This window comes from Pelobates fuscus, chromosome 3 (assembly GCF_036172605.1).
Source record: "Pelobates fuscus isolate aPelFus1 chromosome 3, aPelFus1.pri, whole genome shotgun sequence".
Taxonomy (NCBI): Eukaryota; Metazoa; Chordata; class Amphibia; order Anura; family Pelobatidae; genus Pelobates; species Pelobates fuscus.
Window position 1 is genome coordinate 336814080 of NC_086319.1, and position 8027 is coordinate 336822106.

The following is an 8027-nucleotide window of genomic DNA, read 5'->3' on the forward strand; positions in this document are numbered from 1 at the left end:
CGGAAGTTTAGGAAACTTTAAAAAAATGAATAATCAAAACAAAAGTTTAAAAAATAGTTTTAAAAAGTAAAAAAAGTTTTAAAAAGTAAAAAAATACATTTAATAACGCTCATTACCACTACACCTGGTACAAGCTAGCGGAAAAATGATCCCACGCTAAGGTTCAAAATATGCCTTTTGAAATACCCTGGGATGTCTTCTTTAAGAAATGGTATGGCTTTATGGGGTATTTGGTTTATATAGCCTGGTAAAATACTCTAAAATGGGACATGGGCACAGCGTAAAAATTCAAAATTTGAAAAAAATGGAATGGCTGTGTCCCAAATGTGCCCCTCCGATGTCCACATATACCTGGCAAAGGTACATACGGGGGTATTTTTGTACTCAGCAGACATAGCTGAGCAAAATATGAAGTATTATACAGTGGTAGTACACATATGGTTTGCAAAATATACTGTGCAAACTCACTTTGTGTGTCAAAAGGCAGAAAAAAAACGCTTATAACCACTACACCTGGTACACGCTAGCGGAAAAATGATCCCACGCTAAGGTTCAGAATATGCCTTTTGAAATACCCTGGGGTGTCTACTTTAATAAATGGTAGGCCTTTGTGGGGTAGTTTGAATTTAAAACCTGCAAAGATGCTTGGAAATTGCACATAGGCCCGGCGTCAAAATTCAAAGTTCGGTCAAAACTGATATGGCTTGGTCTCCTATATGGCACTGTAGCTTCACAAAATAGTGCCATAGACATACAATGGGGATGTCCTTTTACTCAGAAGACTTAGCTGAGCATAATTTGGGGGGTTTGAACTTAGTGGCACACATGAAATATACAAAATGCCCAGCAAAAATGCAATCCGTATGTAAAAAATGCACAAAATTATTTTTTACCACATACTTTGGCATGTAATGGTAAAAAAATGGGGGCATGTTAAGGCACAATATGCACCTTATGAGATACCCTGGAGTGTCTTCTTTTACAAATGGTAGGCCTTTGTGGGGTGTTTTTGAACAGTCAAACTGTTATAATACCCCAAATGGAAGCATAGGCTCATTAAATCCGTCTCTCAAAATTCTACTGTGAATACTGAAAAGGACAGGTCTCCTGTATGGCACTGTAGCTTCACGAAATAGTGCCATAGACATACAATGGGGGTGTCCTTTTACTCAGAAGACTTAGCTGAGCATAATTTGGGGGGTTTGAACTTAGTGGCACACATGAAATATACAAAATGCCCAGCAAAAATGCAATCCGTATGTAAAATATGCACAAAATTATTTTTTACCACATACTTTGGCATGTAATGGTAAAAAAATGGGGGCATGTTAAGGCACAATATGCACCTTATGAGATACCCTGGAGTGTCTACTTTTACAAATGGTAGGCCTTTGTGGGGTGTTTTTGAACAGTCAAACTGTTATAATCATAGGCGTGCGCACGGGGTGTGCCGGGTGTGCCTGGGCACACCCTAATCCCCGCGGCACGCCTATGTATTGAGACCGGCAGGGGAGATCTCAGGATCTCCCCTGCCGGCTCATGCAGAGCCGGCGCTATCCGAGCGCCGGCTCTGCTCTCAGCCTCCCCTCACCGGCTCACAGGCAGTGAGGGAGGCAGGAGAGGACCCGGGGAGCTATTGCCTGCAGCTCCGCCGGGTTCCTCTCGCGAGATCTGAGCGTTGCCGCGGCAACGCTCAGATCTCGCGTGAGTGAACTCTAGCCCTGCGGGGCTCGAGTTCACTCTCCTCTGGACCACCAGGGATGGCAGCAGCAGCAGGATCCCCCCTCCCAGGCATAAGGTAAGAAGGGAGGGGGGATAACTGCTCTGCCTCCACCTCCACTGGACCACCAGGGACAAGGAATAAGAATCCCCCCTCCCCACATAAAGTAAGAAGGGAGGGGGGATATTTAGTAATGTACCCCCACCTCCACCCCCCACAATCACCCACAAACATACACACAGCACACACATACACATACACAGCACACACACACACACATACACAGCACCCACAGACATACACAGCACCCACAGACATACACAGCACCCACAGACACACACAGCACCCACAGACACACACAGCACCCACAGACACACACAGCACCCACAGACACACACAGCACCCACAGACACACACAGCACCCACAGACATACACAGCACCCACAGACACACACAGCACCCACAGACATACACAGCACCCACAGACATACACAGCACCCACAGACATACACAGCACCCACAGACATACACAGCACCCACAGACATACACAGCACCCACACACAGCACCCACAGACATACACAGCACCCACAGACACACACAGCACCCACAGACATACACAGCACCCACAGACATACACAGCACCCACAGACATACACAGCACCCACAGACACACACAGCACCCACAGACATACACAGCACCCACAGACATACACAGCACCCACAGACATACACAGCACCCACACACATACACAGCACACCCACAGACATACACAGCACACCCACAGACATACACAGCACACCCACAGACATACACAGCACCCACAGACATACAGCACCTACACACATACAGCACCCACAGACACACAGCACCCACACACACATACAGCACCCACACACACATACAGCACAAACAGGACCCTAACAAACACACACACACAAAACACTACCAGTACCCTCACACACAAACAGCACCCTGACACACAGTACATTTACAGCACCCTCACAAGTGCACACACACAAACAGCACCCTGACACACAGTACATTTACAGCACCCTCACAAGTGCACACACACACACACACAAACAGCACCCTGACACACAGTACATTCACAGCACCCTCACAAGCACGCACACACAAACACCCTCACCCACATAGTACACTACCAGCACACACACATCACACTAACAGCACCCTCACACAGCACACACACAGCTTTGTGTGTGTGTATATATGTGTATATATATATATACATACATATACATATACATATATATATATATATATATATATATATATATATACGCCGCTTGTGCTTGAGGGTGCACACCCTAATGCAATAGGCTGCGCACGCCTATGGTTATAATACCCCAAATGGAAGCATAGGCTCATTAAATCCGTCTCTCAAAATTCTACTGTGAATACTGAAAAGGACAGGTCTCCTGTATGGCACTGTAGCTTCACGAAATAGTGCCATAGACATACAATGGGGGTGTCCTTTTACTCAGAAGACTTAGCTGAGCATAATTTGGGGGGTTTGAACTTAGTGGCACACATGAAATATACAAAATGCACAGCAAAAATGCAATCCGTATGTAAAATATGCACAAAATTATTTTTTACCACATACTTTGGCATGTAATGGTAAAAAAATGGGGGCATGTTAAGGCACAATATGCACCTTATGAGATACCCTGGAGTGTCTACTTTTACAAATGGTAGGCCTTTGTGGGGTTTTTTTGAACAGTCAAACTACTATAATACCCCAAATGGAAGCATAGGCTCATTAAATCCGTCTCTCAAAATTCTACTGTGAATACTGAAAAGGACAGGTCTCCTATATGGCACTGTAGCTTCACGAAATAGTGCCAAAGACATACAATGGGGGTACCGTTGTACTCAGCAGAAGTAACTGAACACATAATAAAACTTTGTACAGGAATAGCACACACCAACTTTACAAAATACACATGAGAAGTTCTTTGTTATAAGTTTGTGTGCGAAAACCCCCCAAAAACACAATTTTACTCCAATATTTAGCAGAGATTGGCGTTAAAATGGCCACGTAGAAAGTGTCAAAACAACCTTAGGTAAATAGCCTGTGGTGTCTACTTTATATAAATATATACTTTTGTGTGGCAATTTTGTTTTCTTTTATGGCTATTAGGCTTACAAGACAAACATACCAAATTCTAAAATCGCTCCACATAAAAAGTTTATTTTACTCCTTGTGCTTTGTGACCTGTAACTACCAAAAAAAACTGAAAATCCCAGACACATTATATATTCTGTAATTCAGAACAACTAAATGAATTTATTTTTAATTACTTTCCTTAACCTGCACTAATTATGTACACATTATTATTGCAAAAACTGTAAAAAAAACACACAAAAATTCATTTTTTTGCATATTTCTGTATTTTTTTTTATAATAAATAAGCATTTATATATATATATATGTGTTACATCAAATTAAAGCCCTTTCTGTCCTTTAAAAAACGGTATATAATATGTGTCGGTGCAATAAATTAGTAAAATGCAAATTGCAGTTGAACGCAAATAGCAAAAAATGCAAAAAATGCCGTTGTCATTAAGTGAAAGACAAGCTTCTGAAGCTCTGTCCTTAAGGGGTTAATAACTTAGGTTATCTTCTTTTAAAAAATATATGCATGTGAAGGGTTATTCAGGGATTCCTGACAGATATCAGTGTTACAATGTTACTTGCGTTCATTTTGAAAAAAATATGGTTTGGAAATAGCAAAGTGCTATTTGTACTTATAGTCCTATGTCATGATCTTGTGCAGGTCAGGGATGAGACTTAAACTGGGGTTAATTGCATGGTCTTTATGTATTTGCTATCATAGACATACTAGTAAACACAAGATATCCTATAATTGTAGTTATAGGAATAATAAAAAAAAAATAGTGTACAGAACAGAATGTCTAAATATACAAGGAAGTAAGTAGCCTAAGATATAACGAATTTAATACAACTAGCCCAAAGTGGAAATAAGGTAAACCTATAAAATAAGTTATAGGAAGTATAATAGAAAATAAACCTATAAGAGAGATTATAGGTTCTATATAAAGGGGAAATGGGAAAACAGGATTTAGGCAATATGCCCCAGAACAGGATATACGAATACAACTAAACAGAAATAATATGAATACTTAAATAAGGTTGTAGTTGTTCAGTCTCTTTGGGTAAGAGGTTATATAGTAGTAGCAGGTCATTTGTGATAGATGCAAAGTAGATTGGAATATAAGTAAATCCGATGAAAGAGTAAATAGATATCCACAAATTAAAGTAAAGTCTAGTGTTTTAAGCATGTTGGATGTTCTGCAGGAAGATAGGGAATTCTGGTAGGTTTGCTGCAGGGTTGTAGATAAGGCAGGAATGAAGAGTTGTACAGGTACGTTTGGAGCAGGTTGGTGAGTATTGCAGGTTATGTAGCCAATAAGGAAAATCCATAGGTTAACTCAGGAGCCAGGATATGAAGTCTATTCAGGCAATCATCAAACTTCAATGTCAAGGAAACTTGCTTTGTCGGGTGGTCCTTTAATTTTAACCCTTCAAAGTAAAGCATTGCTGTTTAGTAGATATGCTTACATTGCATGGTTAAATACTCCTCTATTGTGTACCGAACAGCCACATAGTCACATTCGCTCGGTTCTCACAGCTAACCTCTATTGCATTGGAGGAGTGCATTGCAGCATTGTCTACACATGCACTTTTTGTCTCCAATGCTCCTCTATGTGGAGTGTTTAATTGGTCATTTAAAAGCGCCAGCATTGCGTCATAGGATCGAGCAACTGTCAGGACTCTGTTTGCAATCTACCTGTCAGCTTTATGAAAGTGACTGGTAGGTCATGTTTTTTATTTGGCCATCCTTGGCCAGAAGATTTAGCATCTCCTCTCCTACCTCCCCCCCCCCCCCCCTCTCCCCCAGGTATGGCATTTTAAGGTAACATCCTCCATTGTCTTATGGTTGTGCTGGCCTTGTCTCCAATTAATCAGTTTCTCGAAAACTTCAAATATGGCAATATCATTATATTTTTGTTTAGTATAATACTGACGTTACATTAAAAGGTTCTTTGGTGTTGTTCAGGAGAAAAAAGGCATAGACATCAAAACAAATAACAAGGTGAAGCTAATTAAAAATACATTAAAAAGGTCAGATCAAAATTTGCAAGAAAAGCTTCCTTATGTACAAACATGCTATTGATGCACTGGGGAGTTGCTGTGTTGTATTGTATCTTAGCTCCAATCCTTGATATCCTTTTTCAATATTATAATACATTTTATATAAGTACCTGGATGGTTCTTGTCTATAGAACTTTCTTTTGCCAAGCGGTATCTGTTGCCTGTTTGTTTGTTTTTTTATCCGTGAGTCGTGCTGAGATTGTTTGCTGAATACAGATTATACTGGCAGCTGTATTTCTGCCATGCAGTAAATTGTTCTTCCCTTTAGTATATCTTCATCTGAGTTAAAGTGTCTTGTACTTTAAAATCCATTATATTGCAGTTCTCTAAAACCAGAATGATGCATGTTAATCAGTGCGATTTCCTTGTCTATGCCTTTTAACCCCACAATGTGTCTGCTGTTTAATTTATTAATATCCATGTTGCCTTTTTTCATCTATGTGGAATCGTTTAAGAACTTGAATGTGTTTACTTTGGCAATCTATAGCAAGATAAGAACCAGCCTGTCAAACCCACCATTTGTGAGAATTTTGGATGGAGAAAGGTTTCCACTAAGAGGAACATAAGTTATCAGATGTGGTTGTATAGAAAGTGTATTTCATTAATGTCGCAAAATAGCAAACTCCGTATAGACTGACTAACGTTTATTCAAGGTAGCAAGGAGACAAATGTAAGAAGGAGAGGCAAAGATCAGATATCCAAGGGTAAGTAGAGTTGGAAAAGAGCAATAATGATAAAAATGCAGGACTAATGAATTAACACTGAACTGCGTAGGGTTTTTATGAGCCTGAAGATAGTCATTGTGGAGGCAACATGGTAGGAGATGATACTTAAAAATACACAACGTAATTAACGAGAACGATGCACGTGCATACCACGATGCTAAGAATCTACCTGTCACGGCAACTGTTGACTCTAATACAGAGAAGCCAAAGGCAGGAAGTTAGCAGGATACTCTGTTTTACCAGCCCATAGTGTGGCCAGGGCTACAAGGGAAGCAAAAAAAAAGGATTTAGATACAGCGCTAACTCAAAAGGTGGCCCCAAACCTGCTAGAAGGATACCCTCACAATCCAACAGCATATAGCAGGTAAACGAGGAGAGAGGCAGGTTACGCCAAAAACAACTATATACTTATAATACTTATAGATTATACAATTTTTGATACTTAATAAATGAATAATGAATAATTTTAAATTCACAAAAGATAGTTCTTGTTGAATGGTGAATTGTTGAACAAGGGGCTGTCTGCTGGCTCAAAAATGTATTTGCGGGGCGGGGCCTGACTGCAGACTGGAGCAGACGCATGTAGCTGCTGCTCCTGCATCTAACCCTACCTATTGCCGATTCTCGACGAACAGAGGCTGGGACCCGACTTCTTGAGACTTCTAAGCGATAGAGGACACCGAGACCGGCAAGATGACACCACACAAGTGGATCTCCGCACCGGTTCCGACCCTCCTGGGATTACGGCCTGCAAGCATGGCAGCGGTGGGGGAGACGGCCGCTCTCCCGCTGTTAAAACGCACAGCTAGGCAAAGTCTGAGCCTCCGTTCCCCCCCCCCATGGACCGGTGGGGGTTATCCCGGTCCCCACCAAAGCGACACACATAACTGCATGGACTGCAGCTGCCCACCTAGGCCTGGGCTCCGGACACTCCGGGCCCAGCAACATGGCGGAAGCACCACACCTCAAGGGACCTGTACCCACACAACCACAACCCACAAGCCTGGACTCTATATTCCAGCAATTTTTTGAAAAGCTGGAACAACTCTTCGCAAGACCCCCTTTGACACACGGAGGTACACCACGGAGGCCGGGGAAGCGGAGGCAGGGCGGGCCTGCCCTGGGCATTGCATACCCCCCTGCACAGCGTTGAACACCAACAGCCAACCCGGGCCAGTGATCACCAGGAGGCCAACTCCGCAACATCGGCCACATCGCCGGAGGCCCAACTGCCGATGGCGGTGGCGGAACACCGCGGCTCTCCGAGGCGCCCACACAGGGAAAAACTCGGCCTTTATGAGCACCTGAGTTGGTGGCACCAGGATGCAGGGCCTGGGGCCAGGGGGAGGCTCTGCCGCCTTCACGCCTCATCCGCACT